We start from the raw sequence: 23,538 nt of genomic DNA on the forward strand, positions 1-23,538 counted from the left end.
ATAGTCCTAACTAGGTCTAGCTTTCCTTCCAAATCTCTGGGAGTTCTTTCTTCCTGGGACCCACAGTGAAGTGATGGTAGACCCTCCTTCCCCCAAACAAGAGCAGTTCTGAATTTAGAGACTGTCTCTTAGCATCGTTGCTTGATAAATGCTGCCTCTCATTAAACACATATTGTCATCTCTTGGGGTGGGGCAATGACTCACATTCTTTCCTATATAAACAAACACATGGGAAGTCACTTAGAACAGGCTCAGTAACAGGTGCTGAAAATAGTTATAGGATGAGCGAGATACTATCTGGAACCTAGAAGGACTTATGGTCTGGGTGGTGGGCATTTATTATTATACAACTATTCCAATACATGTAAAATTGGCATCTACTCTCAGAAAAGATCTTTTTAAAAAAATTTTATAATTTAATTTAATTTTACATATCAGCCACAGATTCCCCTGTCTTCCCTCCTCCCACTCCCTCCACCCTCTCCCCCGTCCCCCCCCCCCCCCCATTACCATCTCCTCCAGGGCAAGGACTCCCCTGGGGATTCAGCTCAACCTGGTAGATTCGGTCAAGGCAGTTCCAGTCCCCTCCTCCCAGGCTGAGCAAAGTGTCCCAGCATAGGCCCCAGGTTCCGAATAGCCGGCTCATGCCCTAAGGACAGGTCCTGGTCCCACTGCCTGGGTGCCTCCCAAAGAGTTCAAGCTAATGGACTGTCTCACTTATCCAGAGGGCCTGATCCAGTTGGGGGCTCCTCAGCTATTGGTTCATAGTTCATATGTTTCCACTAGTTTGGCTATTTGTCCCTGTGCTTTTTCCAATCATGGTCTCAACAATTCTCAATCATGCAATCCCTCCTCTTTCTTGCCTATTGGACTCCTGGAGCTCCACCCAGGGCCTGGCCATGGCTATCTGCATCTGCTTCCATCAGTCATTGGATGAGAGTTCTAGCATGACAGTTAGGGTGTTTGGCCATCTAGATCACCGGAGTAGGTTAGTTCGGGCTTCCTCTCAACCATTGCCAGTCGTCTATTGTGGAGGTATCTTTGTGGATTTGTGGGGATCTCTCTAGCACTTTGCTTCTTCCTATTTCCAAAGTACTCAAGAAACTAGATATCAAAATGCCCAACAGTCCAATTAAGAAATGGGCTATAGAGCTAAACAGAGAATTCTCAACAGAGGAAGATCAAATGGCTGAAAGACATTTAAGGAATTGTTCAACATCCCTAATCATCAGGGAAATGCAAATCAAAATGACTCTGAGATACCACCTTACACCCATCAGAATGGCTAAGATAAAAAAACACTAAAGACAGCTTATGCTGGAGAGGATGTGGAGCAAGGGGAACTCTCCTCCACTGTTGGTGGGAATGCAAGCTTATACAGCCACTTTGGAAATCAATATGGTGCTTTCTTAGAAAATCGGGAATAATTCTCCCCCAAAATCCAGCTATACCACTCTTGGGTATATACCTAAGGAATGCTCAATCATACCACAAAGGCATTTGCTCAGGTATGTTCATATCAGCATTGTTTGTAATAGCCAGAACCTGGAAACAACCTAGAGGTCCTTCAACTGAAGAATGGATAAAGAAAATATGGCACATATTCACAATGGAGTACTACTTAGCAGAGAAAAACAATGGCATCATGAGGTTTGCAGGCAAATGGATGGATCTAGAAAAAATCATCCTGAGTAAGGTAACCCAGACTCAGAAAGACAAACATGCTATGTACTCACTCATAGGAGGATACTAGATGTAAAACAAAGGATGACTAGACTGCTACTCACAACTCCAGGGAGGCTACCTAGAAAACAGGACCCTAAGAAAGACACAGGGATCCCCCAACAACAGAGAAATATATGAGATCTACATGAGCAAACTGGACGTGAGGAGGGGAGTAGTGAAGGGCAAGGATCAAGGGAAAGAGAGCTTAGGGGAGCAGGAGATACGAGCTGGATCAAGAACAGAGAGGGAGAACAAGGAAAGAAAGACCATGATAAAAGAAAAGATCTGACAAAAGAATTGTTTTCCTTAAGGGAGAAACACATGGCAGGTTCCTGAGTTCCTGAGCTCTCTTGGAGGAAGTGAACCCACTTAGAAGTGGAAGCACCCTCTTGATAGAAGCGAACATCTCTGGAGATTTCTAATACATCAGAATGGGTCAATCTCAAGGATTCCACTAACATTGGCATTCTACTGAGAGATTAAAAGTGGGCCTGCTACTAGTAGATGGTAGCCTACGTCTTTAATCCCAGCACTCAGGAGGCAGAGACAGGTGGATCTCTGTGAGTACCAGGCCAGTCTGCTCTACAAAGTGAATTCTAGGACAGGCTCCAAAGCCACACAGAAAAACACTGTCTCAAAAACAAAACAAAACAAAGCAAAAAAAAAAAAAAAAAAAGAAAAAGAAAAAGAAAAAAGAAAAAACAAAAACCCACAAATCCCCAAAAAACAAACAAACAAAAAAGAAAATGGGCCTGCCAAGATGGTTCAGCAGGGAAAGACTTGTCTCCAAGCCTGATGACCTGAGTTTGTGTCTCAGCACTTACAGAGCAGAAAGCAAGAATCAATTCTCCCCAAGTTGTCTTCTAACTTCCACATGTGTGCTGTGGGATTAGTATCAAAGTGAATAGAAAATGTAATAATTTGTTTTAATGTTTGAAATCTGGTTTTTTTTTTTTTTTTTTGGTTGTTGTTATTGTTTGTTTGATTTTGATTTTTGGGTTTTTGAGCCAGGTTTCTTTGTGTAACAGCCTTGCCTGTCCTGGATCTTGCTCTGGCCTTGAACTCACGGAGATTTGTCTGACTTTGCCTTCCAAGTGCTAAAGGTATGTGCCACCACTGCCTGACAATACTTTGAAATCTGTATCAGACACTCAAAGTCATTTTTCAAGTGTGGACTTGGAATGCTCTGGAGAGCCGCCAACCATGTGGTGGTGACTCTGAGAATTATCCTCCCTATTTGACAGAAAGACAAATAATGTACGAAGCTCGAAACGTTAATCTCGTAGAAGGAAAGAATGGAACCGGATGTCAGTAGAGGCTGAAAAGGGGAGCAGGGTGGAAGGTAGAACAGGTAAGAGGTCGAGCTACAGTCATGTAGGTAGGATAAATAAAGTCCGGTATTCCACAAATTGCCTGGGTAACTACAACAACTTGTTACATGTTTTATTTTTAACAAAAGCAAAAGAGGAGAGTTCAAGGACTCTGACATAATAAAATAAGTGCTTAAGAAGAGAGAAATGGCAACAGCCATGACTTGATCATTGCACATTGTTTATGGGCATTCAGTTATCACACTGGGAACCACAAGTAGGTATAATTATTGTGTGTCAATTAAAAACAAAATGGAGCGATGGGTTCTGGGACCCCAAGCCCCTGGACCTGGTGAGTGCCCCAGATATGACTTAAGCCAATCAGAGTCTCTGTCCTGTCTGTCTCTTCAGAATTGTGACTAAAATAGCATTGATGAATCAGTCTGCCTGTCTGTCAGAACTCAAATGCCTTTTAGCTGTGCTTAAATTCTCCACCTCTGCTATACACACACACACACACACACACACACACACACACACACACACACACACAAACACACACAGGAGAACACAGAAAAGATGGCGGCAGTTGAGAGAAGCTGAAATGAGATGGAAGAGCACACTGCCAGGGGTCTAGAAGTGTTCAAATTCTTGGGACAGGAACCTTCCCTCTGTGAGCATTCTGTCAAAGAACTAGTCTAGTGAATACTTAGGCAAAGCCCTGCCCAAATGACCGGAGGCACAGAGACATTGCTTTTCCTTGTGCCCGTGCTGTAGAATTTCAGGTTGTTTTTGTTGCACCTTTATACCTCCTGAAACCCATAGGGTGGGCTGCAGTTCCTCATACTCCATAACACATTCTTAGGACACTCTGATGAGTTCCCAGGTTCCAGACCAGAACACACAATATCCTCATCACTGACTCTGTCAACTGCTGCCATGTGTACCATTTCATTTCCTCCCACTCCCCTGTGATACAGTTATTATTTACTAGGGGAACCTCAGATTCTCCCTCCTGGTGTTTTCATCCATCCAGACTCGGCTCTGATAACTGTGACTCTCTTGTCACCTGTCTGGCTTGCTCTCTCTGATTTTGCGTTTAGAAAGAGAAACTGAGTGCATAGAGTGCAGTCTCCTCATCTTCTTCCCTTTGGGAGCTAGTCTGCCTATAGAGGGCAGGCATGTGTTCTCTGGTACACACAAAGTCCTTCCATATGGGCTCTGTTCCTGCCTGTCGGGGGCATGGTAGAGAGTCCTTCCTCAGCCTAGAGTAGCCGTCACTGTTTGTGAAGAAGTCTTCTTCATTAGGACCTTCCATGCTAGAGGTGCAGGCAAACTCACATTTCTAAGTAGTTTATCAAGATGGTATCGCTCCCAACCTGGACCATGCCCTATCATATACCTGTTTGTTCAGAACTCTGGCAAGGAAGAAAGATGCAATCTATGGGGTTCCATAAGATAGTTCCACAATTGTACACATCTTTCTAGGTAAGAAGACTCAAAGCAGAGCCTAAGGCCTGTCCCTGCCTTCTTAGAGAAACTCAGGAACAGGACTTCCTAAACTTACAGTGTACACCCCCCACCCCACATGCACATACATTCTCACTCACTTGTTCTCCCCCAGGACACTGAAATATAGATTCTGATTCTGAAGATCTGGGATGGGGGGTCTGAGTTCGTATCACAAACAAGTTTCTATGTGACTCTGACATTGCTGGTGGAAAGTCCACACTGGAAACACTACTCTTAAACAGAAGACCCCTCTCATATGTCCAGAGGCATTCAGATTCCTGATAGGCAGGAAGATGCACCCGGAGATATCCACATCCTAACCCGTGGATCTGCAAATATGCTGCTTCTATGGGAAGGGGGAAATTAACGTAGCTTATTAGCTGACCACACGTTAGTGTGATCCTGGACTAGCTGGGTAGTTTTTGTGTATGGCACAGGCCCTCCAAAGTAGATAGAGTCATAAGAGAGGTCAGAGTGAGGCAATGGAAAAAGGATTGCATCAGCCACTGTCGGCTTTGAACACAGAAGAAGGGGCACAATACAAGGTATATGGGCAACGATAGAAGCTGACTGAAGCCCAGCAACAGGTCTACCTTAGAGCCTCCAGAAGGAACGTAGCTCTGTGACACTTTGCCTTAGACCCATGTCAAAGTTCTGATCTACAGACCATGAGATAATGAATTTACATTGTCTGCAGCCCCCAGATCTGTGGCCACGTGTTATGATATTAAGATGAGTTAATACGCAGATACTTTCTTGATGGTAGAACTGTCTCTAAACCTGAATGAACTACTTCTGCCAGATGAAAGGGTTTATGGATAAGAGCATGAGCATGTTTGGTAAAGGTGTACAGTACTTGATGATAAATTCTAAAGTTTTAAATGCCAAAACCACCAGACTGAGTGAACAGGACCGACTAATGCCTGAACAGACTTGATTTTAAGTTAAGTGAGCATGACAAGCACATTGTTAAAAACTCAAACCTGATTAACTCTCTGATGAAGCACAGCATGACAAATGCCAGGCGACCACAGGGCTGTGCAAGCCAAATGCAGTGTACAGGATTGGGGAGCGTTCCTGTGCAGCTGGAAGCCTGGGCTTCAGGAAAGTGACCCAGAGTCAGAATGGGGTCAGTGCTCGCAGTGGTTTCCCCACTCAGGGAAGAATCCTATTCATGCTGCAGGGTCATCTATAGTCACTGAAGAGCATAAAGATAAAGATGTCCAGAGACCCACCTGTTTTGGGTTAAGTCTCCCCTAACTGAATTTCAGTTCATGGAAAGAAACTTGAGATGCTTTTGCTGAGTTGGAGGATGGAAGTGTGACTCCAAGAATTCATATAAATCATTGGGTTCTCTCATTTATGCCATCACGATTTTGTTTATTGCATCATTGACTCGTTCATTCATCATGTATTTATTACACATCTACCACATTCTCAGCACCAAAGACATATGGGTAAATGCTAGGCAGACTTATTCTCTAGGAGCTGTCAGTGTATTTGGAGAGAAAGACTTATGATCCAAAGGTTACAGTGCCAAGTGTTCAGATCAATACTGGAGTTCTGCCCCTAGGTGCTCACGAATCATGGGGAAGAGCCCTAACTCAATCTAAGAATAAAGTAGAGGAGGAGTCAGAGAATGGAAGACAGTGTTCCTGATAACCTCAACAGATGAGAAGTAGGTTCAAGCAGGCATTCCTGCAGAGGGTAGAGCATAGTTCTGTGGGGGAAGGCCGCTCCTCGGGGCTGGATAAGCCAAGGGGTGTATTCCATCAAGTGACTGCTATGAGATCAGACTGGGCAGTTAAGCAGAAGTCTGATTCCAAATTGTGTGTGGCTTGTTAGAACCTCAAAGCTATTGAATATGAAGGGGATTGGAGAGACCTAAGCAAGGTGGTGTGGTTATACATGGATTTCAGATCAATCACCTGGTGGCTGTAACTGCATTCTAGCACACACAGGTGGACTAGACAGGGGGAAGGGAACCCAGAGACCGAATGGGCTGCAGACCTTGATGCATCTGTAAGGAAAGACTTACCATGGGAATAAACTAACATTCCATGTTGAAGTGAGCGGCATTTCAAGATTTCTTCAGCTTACCTTGAGAAGTGACAGAAAAAGTGTGGAGTGCTGAACATGGTTGGTGGTGGCCACAATATGTTCTTATGGCTCCTAAAGAGTTTTATTCACTGGGAAAGGATAAATGCTAGACTGTATTTAACATGCATTTTATATTATTGCTGTGTGTTATGATTACAGGCCTGGCTCCCACATTTTTATTCAGAGCCATTTATTCAGAAAATCTCTTAGAATTTGAGTTCATTCTTCATTAATTCAGTGGCAGCATTCTGTAGGCCAGTGATTGAATTACCTAATAGCACCTGCCTGAAATGATTAACATGTGAGGAAGCCATGGGGTTGTACTTGATACAAATGATTTGTTTCCTGAAGTTGTAATTTTATTAAAGGGGGACCCAGTGAACCACCCTGACAAACAGAGGCTAGGTTCTGGCTTCCAGGAAGTACCTGGGAGGTTAATGAGCAATTAGCAAGTAACAAATGACAACATGGCTCAGTGGAAAGGTTCTATTTCTCAAGCAATAGGTCAGCATCGCTGAGAAAATAACAAGTTTTAAAAAGGACTGTATGGTCCACATCCCACAGAAGGGGTATCAGGCAAAGAGGGAGAATGGCCCTGTGTGTGAACTCACTCTTTTGAGAGACTCCCAAGTGGATCAGGTAAAATTTAACTGCTTAATTAATCCTCAGGGGAGAAATAGGATACATTGCTGGGTTTCTCTGAGGCAAACCAGTACTAAGGAGACCTGGAATTTTCTTTTTAAGTAACGATGACATTGTACTAGAACCTTCTGGTAAGCTGCAGATGGGAGAAGAGTGGAGGTTTGAAGGATTAAGAAGAGTTAGGACATGGGCCCTTGAAAATATTCCCGTGTTTCCCTCAGGAATGGAAAGCATATTGTTGTTGGTAATGTATTGTGAAGCAATGATTCTGTCCTTCAAATATTTTTGATTGAGATGTGTGTACAACCTCTGTGTCAGTTAAGGACAGAAATGATTTGCACTTCCTGAAACATAAATTGAATATTGCTATGATTTTGATATTTTTGACTCTCTGAGTATCTGGAAGAGCAAGATGGTATATCTGAAGGCTGGTAAGAAAGACTTTCAAATACAGTCTGAAGGTGCCAACCCCTCCCCTCCATAATCCACATCCATCCCCATAATTAGAGGTACTTTGAATCTCTATTTGGACATTTTCCTTCCTACGCCCCTGACATATATTTCAGTTCCTGTAGCACTTCATTCTTCTATTCTTGAAAAAAATATCTGGGTCCCCATGTTAACTTTTACGATTTGGCCTTCTTAAAATCCTTTGCTGCTGGGAGACTGTGTAAGCTAATTGTGTGATTCCTCACTGGGGCAGAAGACCTGTATGCAGGGTGGTGGTGGGGGTGGTGAGGAGCAGGCAGGCAGAGGATAATCAAATCCTACTGTTAGGGGAGAGGCCTCAAGAGTGAGATTTGATGTATTTCCATGAAATATGCTTTCCTCACCACTTCTCTAACCTTATAAGGAATATAGGTTAACACTTAGTAGAAAAATGGAAACTTTCCAAAGCAAGTTTTAAAAGTAAAGAATCAGACCCTTCATGAGATGGGACCTAGGAGTCTGGATTTTTGTAGTATCTTTCTCAGTGGGTTTGATGCTGTTGATTCCAGAGGTAGAAAACATCTGGATTCCTTCCTTGCATATCTCCTCATGTATATGATGAACCTGTTTGACTGCCTCTGAGTCTGTCCTAAGCCCTATATCTTAGACATGTCTCCTGGATGCCTGGTATGCCCTGGGATTGAGGTTTGTTCATGTTCCCAGGCTACTCCTTGTAGCAGTGCCAGCTGTATTGGGGTCCTTATGGATGCCAGTCCCCTAGTTCCTTCCCAGAGCTCAGAACAGAAGAGGAATACAAGCTGGCCCAGATGCTCTTCCTTAAAAAAGAATTTAAATACAAGCACTGAGTCCTGGAGAAATAACTGCTTTCTTACTTAGAAAGAGTCTTAATGATGTGTGTGTGTGTGTGTGTGTGTGTGTGTGTGTGTGTGTGTGTGTGTGCGCTCATACACACGCATGCCTGAACATGTGCATGTTTGTGTTTGTCTATGAGTAGATAGATGATAGGCTATTAGAAAGATGCATGATAAACAAATGATTAACAAATAGTAGAAAATATATATATGGAGAGGGAGAGGGGGAGAGATGAAGGGAGGCAGAGAAGGAGAGGGGATAGGTACAGATAACCAGCCCCTTCATTGATTCACAGGAAACTCACAGATGTACTATACATGAACTGGTGTATTATCATTTCTATGTTAATAACAATATTTAGATTTTGAGCTCAGATTGTGGATTCAGTCAGGCTGCCCACCCTAGACTAATACATGCATAATACATGCCTGAAATAAGCAAGAGCAACTGTGTAAAGCGAAGGACCCACAGGGCTGCACCTAGTCAAATCTCAGACACCTCACTTCATGCATGAGACCTCCAGGAGGGTCCATGTGCATTCCCCCTCAAGCCCCATTCCCCTTTGGTCTCTCCCACTCTCGCTCCAAATGCCATCACAAGCTCTTGATGTTCATGTCGCCATCAGTTTTTCCATTAACATCATTATCTTTTCCCGGGGTCCATTAGAACTCCCAGTATAATGAGAATTTGGGGTATGGCTGGTCATTATTTTCCTAGTCATCCACAGCACCAGCTGTGGTGATGAACGTTCTGCATACCATTCACACCTGCATCACACGGTCCCTCTTATTTCCATTAAGATGATCATCTCTCCCCCAACTCCGTAGTCATCACCTCATTACAACTCCATTACCTTTTAGCGTCATCTACATTATAACTCCATTACCTTTCCCACAGCCACCATTACCTCTCTTATCGCCCCCTTTATATTTCAGTTGCCCTAGTCATCTCCTTTACAGCCACCAGCTTTTCAATTACAGGTCCATTATCTTTATTATTACCTCAGTGACAGTCATAATTGCTCCCATAACAATTTTAACACCTTTATCCACCCCTCTACAATGCAAGACCCTGGCCACCTTTGATAAAGCTCCAGGCATTCCCATTATACACTAGACATGTACCCCAACATCTCCATTAGTGTTAGAAGTCTCTTCCTTCCCTTCATCAAATGGCCCATGATAATGTTAACTGTCGCAGATCTGCCACTTTCCACAGTAATTCCACCATGGCCACTGTTAGTCTTATTTACAGTGCACTCCTCCACACTCTGTTCTCTTTCTGCACCAAACATCAGTGATTCTCATCCTCAAGACATCTCATATCACAAGCCTCTTCTGCAGTGGCTTGACTCAAGGAAATCTAACTGCTGATGTCTTCTTTGGTTTTTTGAAAATTAGACTTTATGTAGAGGGCTAAGGGATGCATGCATATATCAGGGTGGAGTCAGTTCTCTCTTTCCACCATACAGATCTGAGGGATTGAGCTCAGACTGTCAAACTTGGCAGCAAACACCTTTATCCTATGACCCACCTTGCTGGACCTTAGTGTCTTCCTCAGAACCATCCTTATTTCTGGTTTTCCAGTGTGGTATAGGGAGGGAGAGTTGATCATGATTGCCCCCTTTTTTACTCATTAAATTGTAATTGCCTGATGGTCCAGCCCTCTTTTCCTTCTGGGAACACTTAGCATAATCTCAGCTAAGTGAATGAGCTCCTGCGTCACCACTCCGCTACGCTCACACTCGCCATCCATTTCTGTTGCATCGATCACATCAAACTCTCATCAATACACTCTGTCATTCTGAAACCCCTAAGGTTGAATACATCTACTCTTCCATTCCCAGATCATTATCTCAATAATTATCATTCTTCAGTTACAGTGGCTCTATTATATCCAGTGCTGATCCTTGATTAAGGGGATAGGCTACTCCACTACAGTGTCCTGCTTCCCTTCCAGAACAGACTCTTCCTATGAGGAATCAGGGCCTTTCTCCCACCAGATCTGTCATGTCCACTCCCCTAACAGAAATTCTTATTGCAGTAGGGATATGCACACTCTGAGCTGCCTGTGACAAGACCCAAATGACAAAGAGCAGCCTGCTTTCCACATTGGTATATAACTATGTGGTTACTCAGGGCAGTGCATATGTGAAAGAACTCTGAACTGAGACTTTCTGGGTCTAATTCCCTGATCTGCCACCTCCTAGCTTAGGCAACTTACATCTAAGGACTCTTCCAGGCCTTGGTTTTCTTAGCTGTAAAATGGAAATAATAATAGGGTTTACTACCATTGGTTGCTTGGAGGTAAAAAAATGAGTGAATACATATAAAATAACCTGAATGGCACATAGCATGGGGAAAATATTCACAAACTATAACTTCCTGGGAGTTTAGGAATTTCCCCTGAACTGAAATGATTGTTCAAGTCTTAGACTGAGCATTCAATGTGCCTGAAATTCTGGTAGCAGATGATCAGAGTTCTCATCATTATAGTTCTTAAATCATTTTCTGATGTTAGGCTCTCTGCTGACTCAGCGGGAGGATGCAGCAATCCCTTGGCCCATGGCCACAGTTATTCTGCACTGGCAGAGATCTGGGTCTGATGAAAACTTTCTGTGGTATTTTTGGGTCTGGGTTTGACTTTCTGCACAAGCACTGATTCAGCTCACTGCCTGGCAAAGCCTCACAAATAACCCTGCTCCACCACTCCTGGTTGCTGGCTAAAGCTGTGCTAAACCTTCTTTGGTGGCCCTTGAATAAGGTCAGCAGTAATGTCAGAATGAGTCATAGCTGCTAAAACACTTTTGCTCATTTTCTCTCTCTCTCTCTCTCTCTCTCTCTCTCTCTCTCTCTCAATCCTTCCTCTGCTCTAGTACTCCAACCCTCTACTACCCCTCCCTCTCTCACTGACTCTGTTTTCTGTCTGGTAGCTATCCATGGTCCACCAAGTATATCCATGTTACCCTTAGATCTACACTTCCTGGAGGAGTACCATGTCCTAAAATTGTTTCCCCTCTTCTCCTATCATCATTTCTCCATCTCCTCTCTGTATAATCCTCCTCCAGCAGCTCTTGGACAACAGAGAAAAACATCTACTAAAATCATTAGTATTATAGTGTGGATCTACCTGCCTTGGGAGAAGAACCCTGCAGGGTCACTTTGACAAGAATGTATCTCAAATGCAGACTTTCTGGCAACATTGGGGAACCAGTGTTATTTGTCTTCTAAAAAATTTGGGTGGGGGTGATGGTGAGGTTAGAGTTAATTTTCAGGGCAGGGGATTTCATAACATCACTTATAATACGCTCCAGGTAGCCATAGATCTTTCATGAAATTCATCTAGTATATTGTCCTCAATTTACTAATCTCTCCATTCCTTGCAAGGTTTCCAGATCTTCAACTGACAAGGTTGTTGAGGGTCTTCTATGAGGCCTTTATCTAATTACTAGAGAATTCAGGTGTCAGGGTCAGTCTGGTTAAGTGTAGTAAATCAAACACAGGACAGGGACCACACCTCACTTAGGCAGAGAAGCTGAAAAGTTGCAATCATTGTAGAGAGCAGCACAGTGGTTTCCAGAGCCCAGGCAATGTGTGTGGGAGGGACAGTGTAAGAGGATGAGGACAGGAACAGGGGTGCAACTAGACGAGAAGAATGGCTCCTAATGGTCTGCAGCATAGCAGGGTGACTACGGGTCACACAAAATTTAATTAAATGTTTCAAAATTGCTAGAAGAGGGATTTGGAAAACTCCCAAGACAAAAAAAGTGATAAATTACTTAGGCGATAGACACACCAATTACCCCAATCATTACACAGTGAAATATGAGTGGAAATGTTACTCTGGATTTCCTAAATATGTACAATTACTATGAGTCAGAAATGATTGTTTTATTTCAGTCTTTAAGACGTGAGGTTGTCAGGGCAAGACCCATTCTTCTGAAGCAGACTGAGGGACTTCTTCACTGTGTCACCACAGAGACAGAGCAGGCTGGCTCTAGGCTAGGGGGATCACGGGGATCACTGGGATCAGGGAGATATGTTCTGCTCTATGGCATTGGTTCTTGGCCAAGCTAGACCAAGGTTAGCACATGTGTCCATGGAGACAAAAAGCAGCTATGTTGATCACTCTGCATATCACACACACACACACACACACACACACACACACACACACCCCTTTCCCCCTCTGTTCCCTTTTCTTTCTTCTTCTTTAGTCTCCTTCTCCTGCCTCCTCCAAAGCCCCAGGTGCTAAGCTCACATGCCCTTCCTGAGTATATATCACCTATGTCTCCAAGGCTCAGACTGATGGCCCAACCTCTGTTTTGATGCTCTCTTTGGTCATTAGTTCCCAGAATCCTCTAATACTTGTCCTTTTGGGGCTTCTAGTACAGAAACGCAGACAGTGCTGAATACTCTGCTGAGCACAGCAATGGTCTGTCTTTGAGTTAAGAATTGCCCTCTTGACCAAACTTAAAGCTCCCCCAAACCAGGAAGCATGATCTATTTCTCTTCTATGGCCTGAAGTGCATACCTTCATATCCCATACAAAATTACTCCAAAGACTTGCTAACTAACTGCATCTTTTACCATTTTCTCTCATTTCCCCTCATCTCTCTTGCCTTTCATTGTATCAGCTCCACTCTATCACGTTTTCCTCTTCTTCTCTGTTGCCCACATGCCGCAGACCAGTACCACTCAGCCACTGGTTACACATACTAGATATGAGCCAGGCTTGGGGGATTTCTGATTCCTGATTCCTGGAGGAAGCTAGGGATTGCATTTGAGTGATAATATAGGTGCCACACTAGAAAAGGCTGGCTTTGGTTTGGCATGTGGAGATGGAGTGATGAGAGAGAGTTGGAGGACAGGTAGACAAGAGGCCGGCAGATTTCACACATAAAGGAATTCAATCATAATTGTTAGAACCAATTAACTCCTTACAACTTATCTTTGAAACTATAGTGCAGGTATTTTTATCTGGGGCAAAATATGGATAAATTAAACTTGCTTTGGTGACATGCATGCCAAAGGATAGTTTTTCATGAGCTTTTTAAACATAGATACAAGTCCTGCTTTTGATCAATTCTCATCTGTATGTTGCAAGGCAATTTCAGTAAGTACTTAGCTTAATCAATTTGTATCTTCACATTGACCTTCAGGACTCTGATCATGGTTCCCAGCATGCAGTGTGCAATGCAATTCTGTCTGTCTAGTCAATGTTGTTCTCAATGTTTGTACATGGCTTTATACTTAGCCAATGTAATCATGTGTATCTCCTCCCCCAGCTTCAGCCAATTCCCTTTCCTGAAGAGATTCAAACTGAGCAGTGTCTCTGCCACTGTGTGGCTTACAGAACATATTTTAAAAAATTATTTCCCTGAAACCTGGAGAGCTGCAAAGTTAGGCATTCTGGAATAATAAAAGTAGTGGGGAAAATAAAATTTTTTTATCAGCTTGTTTACACAATTATGTAAATGATGAGCACTTATACATGGCTGATTCCTCAATTATTCATGGTTTGAAGCTCTTGAAAATTCAATTCAACTAAATAACCTTTCTTTCAGTACTCATGGTGAGCAAGGTACTGTAATTTGAAAAGGAGGAGACGGCGATACAATTTGATGGGGAACATTACCGAAATGAACAATAAATGCAGTACAAGTTGAGTAAGCTCGACGAGAATAGCACAACACATGCTCGGAGTTTTAGGGCAGAAGAGATATCATCTACTCAGGTGTATTTATGGAGAATGGAGAGGGTTAATCTGGAGCCCTCATCCATGGACAGTGCTGTGATGGAGTCAGGTCCCATCTCCTGCCTGAACTGTCAGGTGAACTTTCCACTTCACGGCCCCTCATATTGCTGCTCCACAGTGATCTTTCTAAAGGCAATCTGATTGTGCTACACCTTAGCTCATAACTCTCCATTCCCACCTAGTATCAACAAGGAGTTAAAATTTCTTATGTGTCACATAGACTGTGCACCCTCAGTATGTTGTCTCCCCACTGTGCACACACTACATTTCACATTACCTGGGCCCCAGTGACCTCACTTGTCTTTTCCATGCTGTTCCTTCTCCCTAAATGGATCCTTTCTTCTTTCTTTTGCTCCTTTCCCCTCATGTGTCTGGAGAACGCCTCTCTAACTTGCTTGGCTCCTGTCCAGGAGACACAGCTGGTGATTCTCAACTTCCCTCTCCACTGTAACCAGCACCATCTCTCCACTTATCCCGGTACTTCATAAGTAGGGGCAACAGTTAGGTATCCTTGCTTTCCCTACAGTGTGCCCTGCTTGTGCTCAGAATCCACATTGGTCATGGCAAATGCCATTTACTAAATGTATTTCTGACGACTCACATTGGATTCACTGCCTGGGTGAGGAGGCCACCTCTTTTGTCCATAGGATTAAAGACTGAGTAATGTGATCTGTAGATGTTGATCCCTCTTCCAGAGTTCAACAGAGCAAGAGAAAGATGCTTTCATTTGTTTAAATGGAGACAAGTCTTCTCTAAGGAGAGAAGGAAACGCTTATAGAAAGTAAAATATAAATAAGAAAAGAGACGAAAGGAACATTGGAGCAGAACAGTAGATGGAACAGACTTTGGAGGAAATGGACACACACACACACACACACACACACACACACACACACACACATGCAGGGACTGAGGGTTTAGGAAAGGAATGAGCCTCGGCAAAGAGGAAGGCTGCTTATTCTGTATACAGAGACATAGAACAATGCAAGCTACGAGGAGAAGATGAGATGAAAGAGCCTTTTGTATACAGCCTAAGGCTTAGCAAAAGAAGAGAGCTGGCAGGCAGACTCATACACCTAATAGCACTGAATTTTTCACAGCCACAAATGTTAAGAGGAAACCACAAATAGAACACTAGCAATGTACAGTAATGAGAAGTGACCTTTCGGGCAATAGTCTCTCCATGAAAGTGCATCACAACTGCACAAGGTGCTTAACTTCTCAAAGGTACAGGGCTAAGCATAGGGGCTCAGACCTCTGACATTCCTTTTATGGCCCTCCACATCAAACAGTCTTTGAGCCCATACTGACTGGAGTTTGAGATAGAATCAAACATGATCCTTGGGACTGAACTCTACAGAGTTTTTGCAATCCCTGCAGCTAAAGCAAGCCATGCCTATTTGTCTGTGGTGATTCTGGTCACAGTTTCAATGCACCTGAAACCACCCAGTGGTCTGTGAGTGAAGGTTTGGGTAAACTGGGAACTTGTGGGGCCAGAATGGGAGGACTAGTTTGTTTGGGTCTATACTCATACTCTCTAGGCCTCAGCTTCCTCTCCTTCTCCTAGCTTGCTCCTGGGGCTCCTTGGTTCTCCTCAGGAAGTTCATTATCCCAGTGCAAGAGTGAGCTGAAAGTTTAGTTTCCTCTGGAAAGCTGAAAGAGCTGCACTTGTGGGTTTCCAAGAAAGCTTAAACTCAGGGACAGTCTTGAATGACTCCTATATCCAACAGAACAAAACATCAGTTGGGAGTTTCAGTATGTTTTGCAGATGCTAAATCTGGTGTGAGGATAGACAGGAGAAGACAAGCCCAACAGTTTTGTTTGCTTCTCACACATTTATCTCAACATCGGGGCATTCCTTTATGTTCACTTTTTTCTCCTCTTTTCCAATTCTGTTTTTTCCTTTTCCTCTAAATTACAGAGGAGCATTAAAATGGAAAGCTATCCCCATTTATTTGACCAGTGTCTATCTTTCTTGGAAATGAACCCACCCCTGAGTTAAAGAGGGTGCTACACATAGTTAGGCAGCAGGAAAGCACATGTCTCATTTTCCGTTGTTCCCACCCAAACTCTGGTATTACTGACATTGATGTTGAATTAAACCACTTAAAGTAGTAGTTGCTCAAGAAAAGTTGTTTCCTGAACTCAAAGTTCCCAGAAGATAAGGAGGCACTGAGAGGTTTGCCCATAGATTATCAAAATCTGAGCTCTTTATCCTCAACCTCACTTTCCTTAAAAATGCAGGATCATCACAACCCAATGATATAGAATTTTAGCCCCTTAGAGAAGAAAGGGCTCTGACAGATCCAAACAAACCCACATTTAGGCTTCAGTGATCCAGGGAAGAAGGCAAAATGCTTCAGAGCCTGCCTGCAATCCAGAGAAGGCACAAAGCTGGTAGATCAGTTCCCCAAATACCACATTTGTCTCAATTTGGCAAGTGGCTGAAAGCCTATCTGGGGCCATTTACGTTCTAATGTTATTAAGGGCTCATCTAATCAGCTCTTAAAATAAGCTGCTCACAAATGTATGAGGACTGAGGGTGAGAGAGAGGCAAGTTGATCCAGGCAGCTCCCTCCAGCCTGGTGAGCTTACCTTGGTCTGAATTGTCAAAGAACCATAGGGTTGCCTGACTGCTTTCCTGTTTGGTTACTTCTGTGATTTTATACTAAGCAGGGTTTGCAAAAGATACTTGTAAGTGTGTAGGAGAGAAAGTTAATCTACATAAGGTCTACCATGCACATGTGACAAGGCTTGGCAGGGGAAGATGAGCTGGCTTCTATGCCCAGGTGGCTTTCAGAAGTAACTGATGGAGAATGGTGATTCTGAGATTACCTCTGAAGCAATTTCTGCAGACTTCTGAGAAGCACTATCTCAAGGGGCCCAGCAGAACGACCCATCCCTGTCCTGGGCCCCTGACAGTTGTTACCTGCCTTTCAGGTGTTTCTCCCTTCCATCTTGGTTTAGCTTTCTCTAGGTCCAGGAGCTTCTACCAGCAATGGGCTGAGATGGATCCTGGTATGGACATGGCTCTCAAGAAATCTGGCTTCATCCTCTGGGTCCTCTTTAAACAGCAGACTCATCAGGAGTCCATGAGAGTTCTTTGCTTCAGTCTGGACACTCATTTCTAAGGACAAGACTGAGGCCATGGCTTAGATACTGGAATGATGCTATTTCCAAATGGGATGGTGACACTTGTCTTCAGTATTGTGTCTTCCTGATGCTCATCTTGGGCAAATCATTTGTTACCACCTTAGAGTATCATTAATGAACCTGGGGCCTCTCTTGTATCCTTTTAACCCCTTGAGCAGAAAGCCTAAGATAGCAGAAGATGAAGATGTTGGGTACTCTGATCACAATAAATTCTTTTCTCATATCTAAAGCAATAATTTTAAATCATTTATTCAGCATCTACTTAGAGAAGAGTGACAGTACTCCAGATCTTCTGCTGCCATTGAACCCTTAGAAGTCATTTTTTACAAACCAAATATTTTTATTTGAGGAAGTCTTTTGGATGAGATGCTTAATCCTTCCCTACTGAAGTGGCTTGCCAACTACTCTTTTATCTGTAGAAACCTTTTCTCTGAGTAGAGTATAGGTCAGTAAAATCACCACTATGTAAATACAGGATGCTGTTGTAACAGGTAGCTCCCACTACTGCCTAGCTGGTCCAACCTGTTCCAGTTCCGCATGGTTACAGAAATGTCTACCTCATTCACCTGGTAGTCTTGAAACATCAAACTCACCAATTCACCCTGAAATATGAATGGCCGACAGCCAGCTTGACAAAATGAAGTCTCTTTTGACTTGGGATGTTCAAAGAATTAAGAAAAAAAAGTGGCCCCGGAGATACTTTGTCCCCAACAGTGGCAGGATATAGTTGAGGACACTGTGGGTGGATTTTAATGTGGAACTTCAGACAAGACTTGAGTTGTGTCGATAGTGAGTACATGGCGAACACACAATGAGCGTGGGAAGAAAATGAGTTTTTCCTGAACAAACTTGAAAACTGTATAAACAAATAGCGAGAGAAGGCTGGTGGGTATATCATCATTGCTTTGCACAATAAAAAAATCAGATACACCTGTTTGAAAAGTTCTCCATTCGGTGAATAGGTTAGAGTGCCAATGAAAGTTATAGAGGGAGCGAAATATTCATTGTGCCTGTCAGCTCTGAATCCTCAGAGCCTTTCCTGTCGACCATTTTTTAGAGGTTATTATTTCAACCCCCAAATTTTTCAGACATATATATGAAGTAGGAAAAAGGAATTAGGAAAGCTTTTAAATTAAAAGAAATAAAATGCCAGGTTTTTCTCCAGCTGTATAAATAGTTATGGATAGAGATAAAGAGATGGATATTTTTTCATAATACTTTATTAGGGGTTTTGGAACTCTGGAAATTTTAGAGTCAGGCTCGTGAATAATTTAGCATTGATTCATGCAGGCCTGGTGCAGGCGTGCTGGTCTGAGAATCAAGTCTAGCCTCTTGGAGGGATGGAGTTCAGTAAGACATTTTTTATCACCAACCACATCATGAAGTGCATTTCAGGACTATTTTATGAGTAGCCAAAATCTTAGTACCTGGTTTCTTGAGTGATTTCAGGGACCATGTGAAGCCCAGAGGAGCTGACGCTGTTGGCCAGCTCATTTCATGGAGAGTATCCCCAAGGCTGTTGTTTCAGTGACAAAGGGTCTCAGGTCCCAGGGAATATGCAATTCCTACTGAAAGCCTTAAACTGGCCATTGGCATGATGGATAGTAAAAGGTCCACAGCACACAGTACCTTCGTGATGTCGCACTCTCTGATGTTTTCTCTTGATCCTGTACTCTTTGATTCTAACTCCTGAAGAAATTGGTCCTCTGAACAGGGAGTTGATACAGACGCCTGCAACAGAAAGGAATATGTAGCTTTACAATGAGAACCTCAGTTTCCCTACTTTTTCCCTTTAAATAAATTTAGGGACAGACCATGTAGCTCTCTGCAAGAAATGGAATTGTTGCTTATTAAGTTATTATTTTCTCACCAGAGTCTTATTTATTTTATTAATTCTTTTTATTAAGTTTTATGACCTTGTGGTAAAAATGGTAAAATATAAGTAAAAATTCTGTGGAATCATTATAAATCCAGAACCATATTTTATATAACAAATTCAACAACTTTAAAAGTGGTTGTGCAAATACTTGGATAATCTGATTGTAGTAAACAGTTGTCACCTCCTCCAAGAAGCCTCCCATCCAACTGCTTCTACAAACTTGAGTCCCCTTTATCCCCTTAACTTCTTCAGCGTGTTGAACATTCCTTCATGATCAAAGTGCCATTTATCAGAGTCTCTTTATCTGTGCAACTCTTCACTGCAGATTCTCAAGGACCTTCCAGACCCTCCCCAGGGTCAGACTCTCTGTCCCTCTCCTGCTTTATTTGGATCTTGTCCAAGCAAATACTAACCCAGGAAAGCTCAATTAATAATCAAGGAATGGATGCAGAATACTCCTCTCTGGTTAGAAACACTTTCACCCTAAAGCATGCCCATCTCCACATTTGTCAGCCTTTTTAATCAGGGTGCTATGCAGAACTTGGATGGGGCTCCCCCTACACAGTTCCGAAGGATCTGTCAATGCAGTTGGTGGCTCGATAATTATGCCTTTAAGGACTTCCTGCTCACAAATGCTACTAAGCCTACTCCAAAAGGGGCACTAAGCCTTAGGGATCTCATTTATAGATGCCTAAAGAGAATGCATTTGCAAAAATTGGTTGGAATCCAAAGGAGGAAGGAGCAAGCATTCGGCTAAGGCCTAAGCTGCTTTTCTAAGTCATCCCTGGATGAATTTGCCTTTCCAGAAGGCCCTTTTAGAACCCCAGAGGGTAAGAACTGTAAAGATCATCTACTTCTCTAAGGGCCAGATGCATCTGTCCCTGCTGAACACTCTGGCTGCCTAGAGAGTGGGTCTACAAGCAGTGTGGGGCTGCATCGTTAGAGTAGACGTGGTCCTCGATGGATTTGCCGGTAGCAGAGATGGAGATTACAGCTGGTATACATGGCAGGTATTTTTCTCTTCCAATTGGAATCTAGTTGTTCACCAAAAGGAAGAACTACAGATAATTTGGGAGTGAATTTTGGATAGTAGCCATTCTAGTTTTTCACTTTACATGAGAAGCAGAGAGCTCCAATATTAAACAATCTCTCTTTCCATTGAATTACAACTCACTCTCCTATTTTGCCCACCTGTTGCCTTCTTCCCTTCACTGTACGTGTGAGATAGTGACATTGCTCTCAGAGAGCTGGTCTAATATTTTTGGAACCAACTAAGTCAATGTTACTGTAAGTGTTGGCAAAGTCCCCTTCTACTCAGTTCGCTTAACTGCACACACCTGCAACGCGCCATTTTGTTAACTGCTTCTCTCACAGAGTACAGGTATAGTCATTGATTCATTCAATGAACATATGTTTATCACCTTTCAAATTGCTTCACTTGATAGTCTCAAAATTATAAGGACGATGCGTACATAACACAACAAGGGAATCAATATAAAGACACATGTCATTTCTCCCCACCTCGGTTCTTTAGTAGACTAGACTCTCTCCTTGAACTTTACTTAAGCAGAAGTGGCCAGACAGCACTCTGGAGCTGTCCTTCTCTGGGAAGAAGCCCAGACCTTTGGATTCTGTGTGGATCAGTCTTTCCATGTGAGCTGCCACCAGGGAATGGGTGGGCACAGCTTTGGGCGAAGAAGTTTCTTATAGCTGAAGGGAAATTCCCAGTATCTGTTGGGGAGTGCCTCATCTGGATGTTTTCTTACTGTACCAGCAATGCACACTCTCCCTCCTTCTTGCTCATTTAAATATAATTATGTGTATACCACAGGTATATAGAGTGTTTTTGTTTGTAGCCTTTCTAAAACATTATTCAACTTGCTTTGACTAGACACAACCATCATATTTCCTTCATCTAGTTAATTTGTGCATTCATACACAGTTTTTAACAGAATATACGTCAAGGAATTTTCAGGGCAGTCTTCTTCATTCTCTGTAGCTTGGCTCTCCTACTTCTCCTTCCCTGAACAATAGATCTTTGATCTCCATGTTGACTGCATGGAGTACATCCTTATATACTGTGTTTCACCGTACACCTATGTAAGATCTATGTGAATGTGGGTGTGTGAGATTATTTACTTTTGTAGTCACTGGTGGAGCCTGTAAGACATGTGAGACATGAAGATTAAAACACAGACTTTGCTGTCAAGGAGTTCCCACCTGTGGTACCAGGCTGTTGTAGCACAGTAAGGCAATTTCCTTTTGGAGGCATGTACCACATGGAGGGGGCATTCATCTAGAAGGCTCCAGGAGTCTAGTATAGTGCTCTTCTCTGTTTAACCAGTTTTTAAAGCAGGTTTTGAACTGTGGGCCAAGGAAGGGCCAAATTGGATTCGAGCCAGTGTGGGCCAGCCAATTTTCTTGAAGTCAGAACCACATTTGCTTGTCAGAATGCAGCTCATCATGAGCCCAACACACCACCTCTTGTGATTTAACACATATTATCTCATGGACAGGTCCAATTAATTTGATGAACCAGTTGTACAGCTCTGAGGTATCACACAAAGGCCTTATGTTAAGGCAGATTTTCCTAGAACTGGAGACAAGCGGGACTGCTGTGGAAGAAAGTGAAGATCGCGGATCTTAACATAAGCACATATTCCTGTGGCCCGTCCCAGAGGCTTAGCTGAGGTAAATATCACACCAGGGTTCGTGCTGCTAAATGCTCTCAACCTTCTCCCTTCTAGAGGTCCCTGAGGATGAGGGGAGAGGTACCACAGACATACCCAAAGGTCAAAGGGGAAGGCTCCTGATGAGACAATGTCAGTGAACCAGTATATTGGGTTTTTTTTTTTTATTATTATTATCTTGTTCTTTGTTTGGTGTTTGGTTGTTGGTTGGTTAAGTTGTTTTTCTGTTTTGTTTTGTTTTGTTTTTTGAATCTGTTTACTTCTGTCATTCACCTATACCCTCTCTGATGCCCAGCATTTTCTAAGGTCAACTTGTAAAACAATTCATCTTTGAGAAAAAAAAAATCTAAGAAATATGTTAGCAAATGTACTGCATATATTCCTTCCTCATCAAATGCTGACCTTCTTGTACTGAAAGTGAGTTTAGCTACCCAAGGGGCTTTGCTTAGTCTTTGTAGCATGGGCTCCCTGCTCCCAACTGACCAGGCAGGATCTAAGTACCTGCACGGTGCCAGAAATGCTGCCCAAGAGGCCATGTTGACTTCAATCACAGACTTTCTCCAAGCCTGGAGTGTGTCTCCCCTGTGGCTTAGAAGAAAGACCCTGGCCAGACCAGGCACAGCAATCCAACACTGCTGAGGTTTCAGATTTCACAGCAATGGCTCATGTTGGTATTCAGTATAAACTATGAATTTGACTGGTCAGGATTTATGTACTGCTAACTGCTGTTGACATTCCAGTAATGGCCATTGATTCCAAGCATGCTGACCAGCTCTAGACAGAACCACCCAGTACCTGAAAGTATAATCAATTCTTTTTTTTAGCCTCAATTTTCCCAGCAGTTGGTTGCTGACTAGGTTGTGAATGATCAACAAATTGTGCTTAGTCATCTACATGACAAAATGGGAACCTTAGGCAGCCATTGGTGACCTGATTCGACCATCCTCTGTCTCCCAAGCCCCCCCAACAGGAGAGATCTTGAATGCCCATTTTCTCAGATACTTACTTAAAGATGTAGAAATGTGAATGTTCCTTACAAGAAATTATCTGACCCATTGGTATTGGCAAAACTATGATTCAGTGGGCAGCGTGTAGCAGTTTGTAAATTCTCCACTTTGTAGCTACTTACATGCAGAAAGTTAGCCTGTGATTAAAGTGATCAGCATTCACTGTCTAGTAGTTCCTGAGGGTCTGTTGAGACTTGAAAATTAACTTATAGGGATGGTCTGCCTCATAGTACTCATGAAATTTTGGTGTCTATAGTTACCTAAAGACCCACTAGACATAGTCTGTTTCAAAAACGGCTGTATTTTTATGCTACTGGTCATATCGGTTCTTAGTTTCTCCCCCATGGGCTTTTTGAGATTAGCTTATTATCTTTACAACATGATGATGGTGATGGCTTACTCCAGAGTGAGCAGTCTAGGGGAGAAGAAGAAGTTGGGAACTCATGATGTCTTTCTTTTAA

The 23,538-nt window shown here is 42.9% G+C and overlaps 1 protein-coding gene across 1 annotated transcript in view; it reads right to left on the bottom strand.

The window, feature by feature from the left end:
- The window catches only part of Tnr (tenascin R), a 399,879-nt gene that overhangs the window by 174,092 nt on the left and 202,249 nt on the right, over positions 1 to 23,538 (bottom strand). Inside the window, exon 2 of the mRNA XM_036202163.1 lies at positions 19,131 to 19,232. The gene's annotated coding sequence lies outside the window, so the exon portion shown is untranslated. The remainder of the gene's footprint in view (positions 1 to 19,130; positions 19,233 to 23,538) is intronic.

Source organism: Onychomys torridus, chromosome 11, assembly GCF_903995425.1.
Source record: "Onychomys torridus chromosome 11, mOncTor1.1, whole genome shotgun sequence".
Lineage (NCBI taxonomy): Eukaryota > Metazoa > Chordata > Mammalia > Rodentia > Cricetidae > Onychomys > Onychomys torridus.